Below are 9,836 nucleotides of genomic sequence, written 5' to 3' on the forward strand. Positions count from 1 at the left end.
CCGCGTGAACACCGCGCAGGCGCAGAGTGCCTCAGGCGCGCCCAGCCCCCGCTCCCGGGGCGCGGTTTAGTTTGAGCCCCGCCCCCTCAGCGCCCGCCTCTTAAAAGGTCCTCGTCCAGTGATTGCCTATCCCTCGGAGCTGGAGGAAAAAGGCCGGCATCTAAAGCAATTGTATGTCCACTGTGTGCGGGGAGCTGTCCTTTGGTGCCCGCGGGTATAGAGCCCTAGTTTTGGTGTCCGAGAGCCTTCTTATAATGATGCCATCCTACCGGCAGAATGAACTCGGCCGAATTCATTCTCTGATTGCAGTTGCCGCCTGGGAACCCCTGCATTTCACTGCCTCCCAGAGGCCAAAGGAAGAGTTGAGGAAGAGGCTACGATGGTGCGAGTACTGTACTGCAAGTCTTTATCAGCCTCGCGTGTCCCCACTGGGACACAGGAGGCCCGGTTTCCAAATCTGTCTTCTTAGTAAATGCTGCCTGGGACAGGCTTCTTGGAGGAGGGGTAATGTGAGGTGGGTTTTGAAGAATGAAGAGGAGTTTGCCAAACCAGATTATACAAAACCTCAGATACACGGCTAAAAGTTTGGTTCTCTGATTCACTAAACAACTGCCACTCCCCACCGCCCAACCCTGCACTGAGTGATTCTGAGGACTGTGAGAGGCCTCAGTTCCAGCCCCATATCTGAAGATCTCCCAATCTGGGGAAGACAGAACTAGACACATACACTCAGAGACCCATGGGGCCAGGGCTGAGCCAGGGGGAGAGATAGGGCTAGGGAAGCAGGGGGTCTACCTGGAGGGAGGGCTTCCTGGGAGAGGGGATATTGTCCTGCACTTTAATGGGTGGGCAGGAATTCACCAGGGTGAGAAAAATTGGGGGGCGGGGCGGGGCAGACAGGGTGAACAGCATAAGCAAAGGCCTAGTTGGATGAAAGACCATGAATTTGAATAAAATATGTGGAGCCAGATCCTGCTGGGCCTAAAGCAGTCACGGAAGGTGTTTGAGAAAGGGCAGCACACCCATCCAATCTGCATGAATGGAGGGTTCTGAGACAGAGCAGCCACTGGCAGGAGGCTGCAGTTCCTGGCTTTAACTGAATGGTCTGGGATCCAGTCCCTTTCTTCAAGGGCTAGGGGAATGGTTCTCCTGGCATCCTACTAGTGTCTGCCCAAGTCCACACCAGGAGTGGAGGCTGGCTGGGAAACTGGGACACCAGCGGAAGGGCCGCCCCATCAGCCCCTGCCTGCCAGGACTTCCTGCATTCAGTCATGGCCTGGTGCCATCCAGACCTGGCTCTACTGGTCTCAGGGCTGGGGCTGGGTGTCAAAAAACACCTCCCTACCCCTAGAGGAATTTAGGAAGAGCATGGACCCTGGAGGGCCCAGATCCTGTTCTAATCCTGGTTGGGCCACTCACTCATTGGCTGTGTGATCTTGGACAAATATGTTGACCTCTCTGAGTCTCAGTTCCCTCATCTGTGAAATGGACGGAAATCTATAGGACTGCTGGAGAATTCAGGGGGCTCTTCAGGCTGACACATAACAACAGTGGCTGACATTTGTTGAGAGCCTACCCTGTGTTTAACTTGAAGCCACGTTTGTCTCCATCCACAGGATCATTAAATCTGCTGTTCTGGTCTCTGTCACTCCCATTTTACAGCTGAGGATACGGCCACTCAGCCACTTGGCTGCCAAGGTTCCCCAGGGAGGATACGCATGGCCCCAGGGCCCCCCTTGCCACTCCTGGTCTTGGCATGGAGCCACCTTGCCCACTGGGATAAAGCCAGCTTGTACCCCCTTCCCGCCTCCTCACCCCACCGGTGCCTGGTCATGAAAGAGCCTCCTGTTTCTCCAGGGAATTAGCAACTCTAAGCTCCCAGCAGGGCAGCCAAAAGTGGTCCATTCATTTGCCTTAGTGAGAAGAGACTAGGCACTCCCTCCTCCCTCACCCCAGGGGATGGGGCAGAGGGAGGTCTAGAAGAGCCAGGAGCTGTAACTCTGGTTGGCTGAGGGAAACTGAAGCAAAGAAGTCATTTGGCTAAGGTCACCGAGGGGAACCGGGATACAAACCCCAGTCTGACTCTGGAGCTCTCTCCAGAGCTCACTCTCTCCACTGAGCTGAGCTCTGCATTTTTCAGGAGAGGACTTGGACGCTCAGAGAGGGTCAGGGATTTGCTGAAGTCACACAGCAAGTATGGGTCAGCAGGGACTCTCTCTGGGGAGGCAGCCACACTCATGGCAGAAAACAGGTCCTACTTCCCATGAGTTTGTCATCCCAGAGTAGGGCAGGGAAAAGCCCTCAGATTGCTTCAGGCCTCAGTTCCCCCTGCGGAATAAGTGTAATGGTTGCCCCAAGACTCCAGCCTGGAGGGTCTGTGGGGTGGGGGTGATGGAGTCCCCTGGGCTGGCAGCCCCTCTATGGGGCAGGTCCGTGTCTGATTTATCCACCGAGGCCTGCATGAGTACCACAGGGCCCAGCTCAGAGTAAACGGATGCTCACTTGTTTCCAACTGGACTTGTTGGTCCTGGCAGGGGGCAAGCCTGGGAGCCTGGAAGCCTGGGGAAGTGGAGATGACAATAGGCATGAGAGAGGTCGGCCAAGCATGAAGGGATTGAGCTGAGTTTACGTGAGAACACCTAGGGCCACGACTGGCCAACTGGCCGTGCTGAGCATTGAGTATGAGTGGCTGTGCTGTGAGCATGGCCCCGGGGGGACTGTCTCCCTGTTGGTAACTTGGTATCAAGTGATCATGGTTGGGTGCTGGCTGTCTGTAGGTAATGCCACGGCTGTAAACATAGTAGGGTGTAAACGACATGGGGCAAATGTGGGCTGTTTGTGGCTGCCAGGAAGGCTAAGTTCCGATGGGTGTGCACAGCAATGGGTGTGTTTGAGTGTGAAGGGACTAGGTGCAGCTGGGCTCACAGCTGTGAGTTTGGTTGTGCAGCAGACATGACTTATGTATGGCCAGTGTGACTTATATGTGGCCTGGCTGGGTATGGTTGTATATGAGCTGCCTGTACTGTCACTGTGTCTCTGGCATATGGCTTTGTATCAGTGGTTATTGGTAACATTGTATGTGACAGGAGTGAATATGGTTGCATGTGCCCTGTCAGTACGTCACCTTGGGTGTGTGAAAAGCACTTCGGGGGACACTGTCCACCCCTGATGCCCAGATGTCCTGGAGGGTCTTGCCTCCTTGCTCCGGTTCTGGCTCACAAGTCCCCTCCCCTGCTCCCTCCCCGCACTCGCAGCAGCCCCTGGCCCAGGCCCCAGTGTAGAGGAGACAGAGAGAGCACTCAAGGCTGGAGGAGGGGGGTGGTTGGCCCATTCCCAGTGCCGGCCTATAAATAGCTCTTTGAGCCCGGCAGATTCCCAGGCAAGGTTGCCTCATTCAAGCCCCCAGCAACAGCCTGCTCCCGGGCTCCAGGCCAGCCCCTCTAAGCTCAGCCCTGGCACCAGCCAGGGGAGCCAGGGGGTGGGGGAGTGAAAGGGTGGGGGGAGTCAGGATGGGGATCAACTTGGTTCTGAAGCCACAAACCTGGACTCCCACTTGGCCCCTACCCATACTCTGCAACCTCAAGTGCATGTCCTACCTCCCCGAGCCTCAGTTTTCCCATCTGGAAAATGGGCAGCAGTACAATAGCAGCCCCCAGCTTGTGTGTTTACTTCCCATTTCATTCTCCCAGCAACCCTGTAAGGTGGTTACTCTTAATTGTCCCTGTTTTCAACAGGGAAACTGAGGCACAGAAAGACGAAATGACTGGCCCAGAGTTACACCACTGTTAGGAGTTGCAGAGAGCGTTTTGGTTTTTGGGGGTTTTTTGTTTGTTTGTTTTTGCCATGCCGCACGGCTTGCAGGATCTCAGTTCCCCAACCAGGGATTGAATCCTGGCCACAGCAGTGAAAGTGCCGAATCCTCATCACTAGACCCCCAGGGAACTCCCCAGAGAGGGGTTTTGAACTGTGGACTTGTGAGGCCAAGCTGCAGCTCCCACACACGTCACCCAGATCCCTGTCCCCACCGCCTGTCACCTGCAGACACTTATATCAGTGTGATCCCCGACTTCCATCCCTCCTCTGTGATGAGAAGTTGGACAGTGAGCATAGTTCCCCACTGTGTCACTTTGACCCCTAGGGCCACCACTAGCCCACCCCCAGAACAGCAGTCTGACACTTACAGACCTTCCAGGGCAACCTTGCTCCCCTGGGGTCTTCGTCCTTCACTCATTCTCACCCCTTTTTTGGTAATCTTGCCGAAATCATCTAGTTCCCTGTTTGTCTGTCCCCCCACCAGACTGAAACCCACCCTCAGAGATGCACACACACACATACACACAGATGCAGGACACTGGTGGAGTGAACAGACCCTCCAACTACCACAGCCCATTCTCAGTGCTGAGAAACTAAGACCCTGGGAAGGAAGGCCAGCTGGGTAGAGGGCTGATTTTTTAAAGTATCTGTTCTCCTTCATTTCCATTTTTCATTGTGGTAAAATACACGGAACATAAAATCTACCATTTGAAAGTGTACAATTAGTGGCATTAACTATACTCACATTATTGTGCAGCCATCACCACTATCTAGTTCTAGAACATTTCCATCACCCTAAAAGGAAACCCTGTACCCATTTGCAATCACTCCCTGTTCCCCCTCCCCCAAGCCCCTGGTAATCACTAATTTACTCTCTGCCTCTGTATTCGTCCGTTCTGAACACTTCATATAAATGGACTCATACTGTGACCTTTTGTGTCTGGCTTCTTTCATTCATCATAACGTTTTCAAAATTCATCTATGTTGTAACATATATTAGTACTTCATTCCTTTTAATGGCTGAATAATATTCTATTGCAGACCTTTTAAGATCAGGGGTCTCCCTGCAAAGACACGCACATGCTGCCTGCTCAAAGCAAAAGTATTTCTGTAACAACAGTACCCGGTCCACAGCAGGTGCTCCATAGAAGTTGACTAGATAAGGGAATGAATGAATTAATGAATGATAGTTCTAGGTGGCGCAGGCAGAAACAGCTCTGGGTGTGACACACCTGGGCTCTGACTCTGCAAGTCTCTTACCAGCTGTGTGAACCAGGGAGCTTTCTGTCCTCTCTGAGCCTCAGCTTCCTCTCTATACATGGTGTAAAACAGTAACTGTAGCCAAAACTGCTTCCAGTGTGAACCTGCCGAGTCAGGCAGACCAGGGTTGGAATCCCAGCTCAGTCCTTCCCCTCTGCGTGACCTTGGGAGAGACTTCATCTCCCTGGGGTCTCAGTTTCCCCATCTGTAAGATGGAGCAGGCCCCACTGCGGGGCGTCTGGGGACCCTTAACGTGGCACCTGGGGCGAAGTGAATGGGAGGAAGTCAGGAACAGTCTTCCCCGGGGTGGGGTGAGTGGTCGTAGGAAGAGGGAGGGGGTTTTAGGCAGAGGGAACACCCTCCCTCGCGCAGTTGGAGGCGTCAGGCTGACGGGAGCGCATGCGCAGAGCAGCCCCGCAGCCCCTTTATAAGCGCTGAGGCGGCGCTGGGGCGAGCGGAGCACAGGGCTCAAGGGTGGACCCGGCGCGGATTGAGCGCAGCCACCGCGTCCTTTGTGCCGGTTGACCGCCCCGGGATGCGTCCGAGCTAGGAGCCAGGTGGGGGTCCGTCGTGGGGAGGGGGCCGCGTTGAGGGAGAGGTCCTTGAAAATAGAAACAGAGCCCGAGATTGGGGAGGGGGGATCAGAGAGAAGCCCCCAGAATGGGGAGGGGGTTTAGAGGGGGAGGGAAGCCCCGTGTTGGGGAGGGAACCCACACTGGGAGAGGGCTTGGGAATGTTAAGGGGATTCGGATTTGGGGGCAAGGTTGTCTGGGGAATTCGGAGACGACCCCGCGATGGGGAAGGGGCCGGGCTGGGGGTGGGTCTTAGAATTGGGGAGGCACTGGGAACCAAGGCTAGGGAAGGGGCACCCCGAGTTTAGAGAGAAAAGGGGGACATCCACACGTTGTGTGGGGGACTCTGGAACAGGGCACCCCGTGTCTGAGCTGAGACACCCCAAGATTTTAAGTGGGGATTCCCAATTTGCAGATGAATGCAGGATTCCAGGCTGGACTGCAGCGGGGAGGAGGCCCCCAGACCAGCCTGAGCCCAATGGACGGGGTCTGCCCTGAGAGTAAACCCCAACAGGGAAGGGGTGCCCTGCAGTCTCCCTGTCTTTTTGGCTCAAGTCTTGTCACCACATCTTGACTCAGGGAGGAGGCTCTGGGAGCTCCATCCCAAGGTGGTCCCTGTTGTTCCCTGGGACTTGGAGTTGGGGTGCTGTCCCTTCTCCCAGGGAGCACGTTGTGTCTCTGAGGTTAATGCTAGTTGAGAGCCTCTTAAAGCCCCCAGTTATGGATCCCACGGACCCGTAAAGAGCACCCAGTCTCTAGGGGGGAGCCACCCCAGTGCTTCCACATCTGGCCACGTTCTCACAGCTAGACACAGATCCTTGCCTCACGCCTTCCGTTCCATCTGGCCACATGGATGCATGTGGAAGTCCTGGCTTGGCCTGGGGGCACAGGCGCTGGGAAGGAGGGGGCTGGGACCCCAGGCCCAGCCTGGGCAGGAGCAATCCCCATCCCTGTTCCTCTTTGTTCCTCTCAGCAGCATTAATGGGAGACAGCCAGGCTGAGGAGAGGGTTGGCGCTGGGCCCCAGCGGGGGATGTGGGGCAAGGGCCGGGAGTGAGGGCTGGGCAGACCATGGGACCCCAGACCCCAGCAGCCTTGTTGGCCTGTGGACATTTCCAAACAGAAGGCGTCCCCCAGGAGGTAGGGACTTGTGTGTGTGTGTGTGTGTGTGTGTGTGTGTGTGTCTACCCCGTACTGGGAGAAGGCATGTGCTTATGGGGGGGCCCGGGGTCCTCTGTGACTCTAACGTGACCAAGGTTGTGTCTTTGTCAGGAAACTTGTGCTGGGGGCCACTTCACCAGGCAAAATGATGTGTGCCCACCAGTCACCAAAGCCACAATTTATCCAGCCTGGTCTGTGCCAGGGGCTGGCAGCTACGTGAGTGAGTGTGTGTGAGGAACTGTGTCTGACAGAGTGGCCTCATCGAGGGGTTTATGTGGGGAGCCTGAGACTGTGGGTGTGTGTCTTTGTGCAGAAGACGTGCTGCCTGGCTTGTAAGTGCCCATATTGTCTCTCTTTGTTAATGTCACTGTGAATCTGTGAGTGTGTGTGTCTCCTAGGCTCTGAGCCTAGAGTGTGTGGCTGTGTATGTGTCCCGTGTGTGCAGCAAGGGTCCTCTCCATGTGATTGGCAGTGTGGACCCTGAGTGGGTGAGTTTGAGATGTGGTCTGTGTACAGAGTTGGGGAGCTAATGGGAGAGACATTGACAGGGGTTCAGGTCTCCAAGGGACAACCTGGGATGATTTACTGAGCCCAGTTTCCTTTCTTCTCCAAGGAGCACACAAATACGCTCTGACTCCCAGGCCAGTAACACATACACACGTGTGCTCATAGCCCTTGCTGAGGGGTGCTTGAACCCACACATCCAGAGACTACACTGGGTCCCCTACGCCCCACCCAGTGCATATTGCTGCTGTGGACCCTCGTACATGTTCACACACCACAGGGGGCAACCTCATGGATATCCTTGCCTGGACACACACCCAGGCACAAACACACAAAAATGCCTACTGGCAAACTCACCCTCACTCAGTGGCTTGAGGCAGGAGGTGGATGTGAGGGAGGAGGAGACACACGCGCGCTCACGCGCGCACACACACACTCTCTCTCTCTCTCTCTCCCCCCCCCCCCCCCCCCCCGCTCCTGGGCCACCCCTCCCACAAAGCCCCACAGGCCCCTACTTGCATATGTATGAGTCTCATGCATTATTAATGAGGGGACAAGCCCCAGACAGCTGTGTAAATGCTCACCTCTTGTGGCCCTGAGGAAGAGGTATTTTAAGAGAAGGGGTGTGGGTGTGTGAGGTGCAACTGGAGGGGATGGAGTGTGTGCGGGAGGGCATGGGGGGGGAGTGCAACTGAACCTTTTCGTGTCACCTTGTTGGACCACCATCGCATATTTGAGTGTGTACACAAGGCTTTGTGTATAAGAAGCTGTTGTTTAAGTGAACATTTCTTGGACTTGACAAGTCTTAGCTCATTCCATTCTCACAGTAACACTCTGAAGTATGTGCTGGTTGATCCCCATTTTACAGGTGGGAAAACTGAGGCACGGAGTGATGAAGCAGCTGTCTAGGATCATGCAACATGTAGGGAGTAGAGGCAGGGTTTGAAGCCAAGTCATGTGGATATAGTCTGAGCTCTTAACCGTACAGAGTATGTGTGTGTGTGCACGTGCATGAGAATTCTCTGAACTTGCCCCCTCCTAAAACTCTCTTGGGGTAGGCGCAGCCCAGAGTCCTGCCCCACCCTCTAATACCCATCCAGGCCTTGGACAGCCATCAGGGGATCCCACCCCGCTCAGGGTTCCGAGGGGGAGAAATGAGGACAGCCCGGGATGGAGGCAGAGGTTGCTGAGGTTTACAGGTCGGTAGTTAGGGGCACCGTCCCAGAAGCTGGCCTCTGCCCTGCTGTGCAGTCCCAGGAAAACCGCTCACCCTCTCTGGACCCCGAGATGCTGCCCTAAGAAGGCAAGAAGGAGACCAAGGGGGTGGGTAGTGCCACTGCGTTGCTGCCCCAGAGTTCAGCACCACGGACAGGTCCCTGGCCTGCCTCCCTAAGGTGGGGCCAGCTGTCCCCCACAGGACCCTATTCTGGACTCCATCCACACTGGCTCTTCTTTTATCAGGAGGAGGGTGCAAGGGCTGGGTTTGTAGGTGATGTTCTAACTTCCCATCTGCCCCCACCTTCTGAGCCCCCCCAGAGGGGGAAGGGAAAGGGGGCTCCAGAGGGGTGGGACGCACCACCACCCCAGGGTTTCTAGTCTCTGGAAGAATGTGAGGTTTGGGAGGGCACTGCTGTATCCCAGTGTTTGGAATGGGCCTTGCTTACAGGTAGTGCTCACTATTTGTCCACTTTATGCTCATGTGCCACAACCCCTAAAGGAGTCTAGACCCGCAACTGGAGTTTCTCTGTGGACCTAGAAGGCATCTTCGCCAGTCAGTATGGATTCAGGGGAAGGATGGGGTGGGCGAGGGCGAGGTCCCTTCCTCCAGCTGGGACTTGGCAGCTCTTCAAAAATCCCAGAAACCAGGAATAGAATCTTGGCGACAACCAAATCCTGGAATTGAAGCTGAGAATCGTGTCAGTCAGCAAACCCAGATTACAGGCTGGCTTGGAGTCCAGTCTGCTGCCAGAACTGGGGACCCCAGGCAGACTAGGACTGGCTGCTGCTCTCTAGGAGCCCCCAATTTGATTTGGGAGGCTGACTTGAAAAATGGGACTTTGATCTTGGCTATGTTAAAGTCAATAATAATAATAGCAGCTGAAATTTACTCCTTCATGCCAGGCAGTTCTAAGCATTTTATATGTATTGACTATATTGACTCATCTATCCCTTCCAACTACCTCATATTATCCCCATCTGACCTGCAAAGAAACTGAGGCACAGAGAAGCTAAGCTACTTGCTCAAGGTCACCCAGCAAGGAACAGGCAAAAGACAACCCCAGGTTTGATTCCCTCCAGAACCCATGCTCTGACCATAGGACTTCACTGCTCGGATTCTGAAGTCAGTTGGTCCTGGGTTCGGATTCTGGCTCAGCTCTGGCTTGCTGACTGTGTGACCTTGAGTGACACACTGGCCTCTCTGAGCCCCAGTTTCCAGATCCGTAGAGTGGGAGGAATTGGTCCTTTCATGCCAAATGTCTAGGAGGGTTGTACTCACCCCTTCCTTCCTCTCCATCTTGTTTCAGGT

This window comes from Grampus griseus (assembly GCF_964374135.1).
Source record: "Grampus griseus genome assembly, chromosome: 3".
Taxonomy (NCBI): domain Eukaryota; kingdom Metazoa; phylum Chordata; class Mammalia; order Artiodactyla; family Delphinidae; genus Grampus; species Grampus griseus.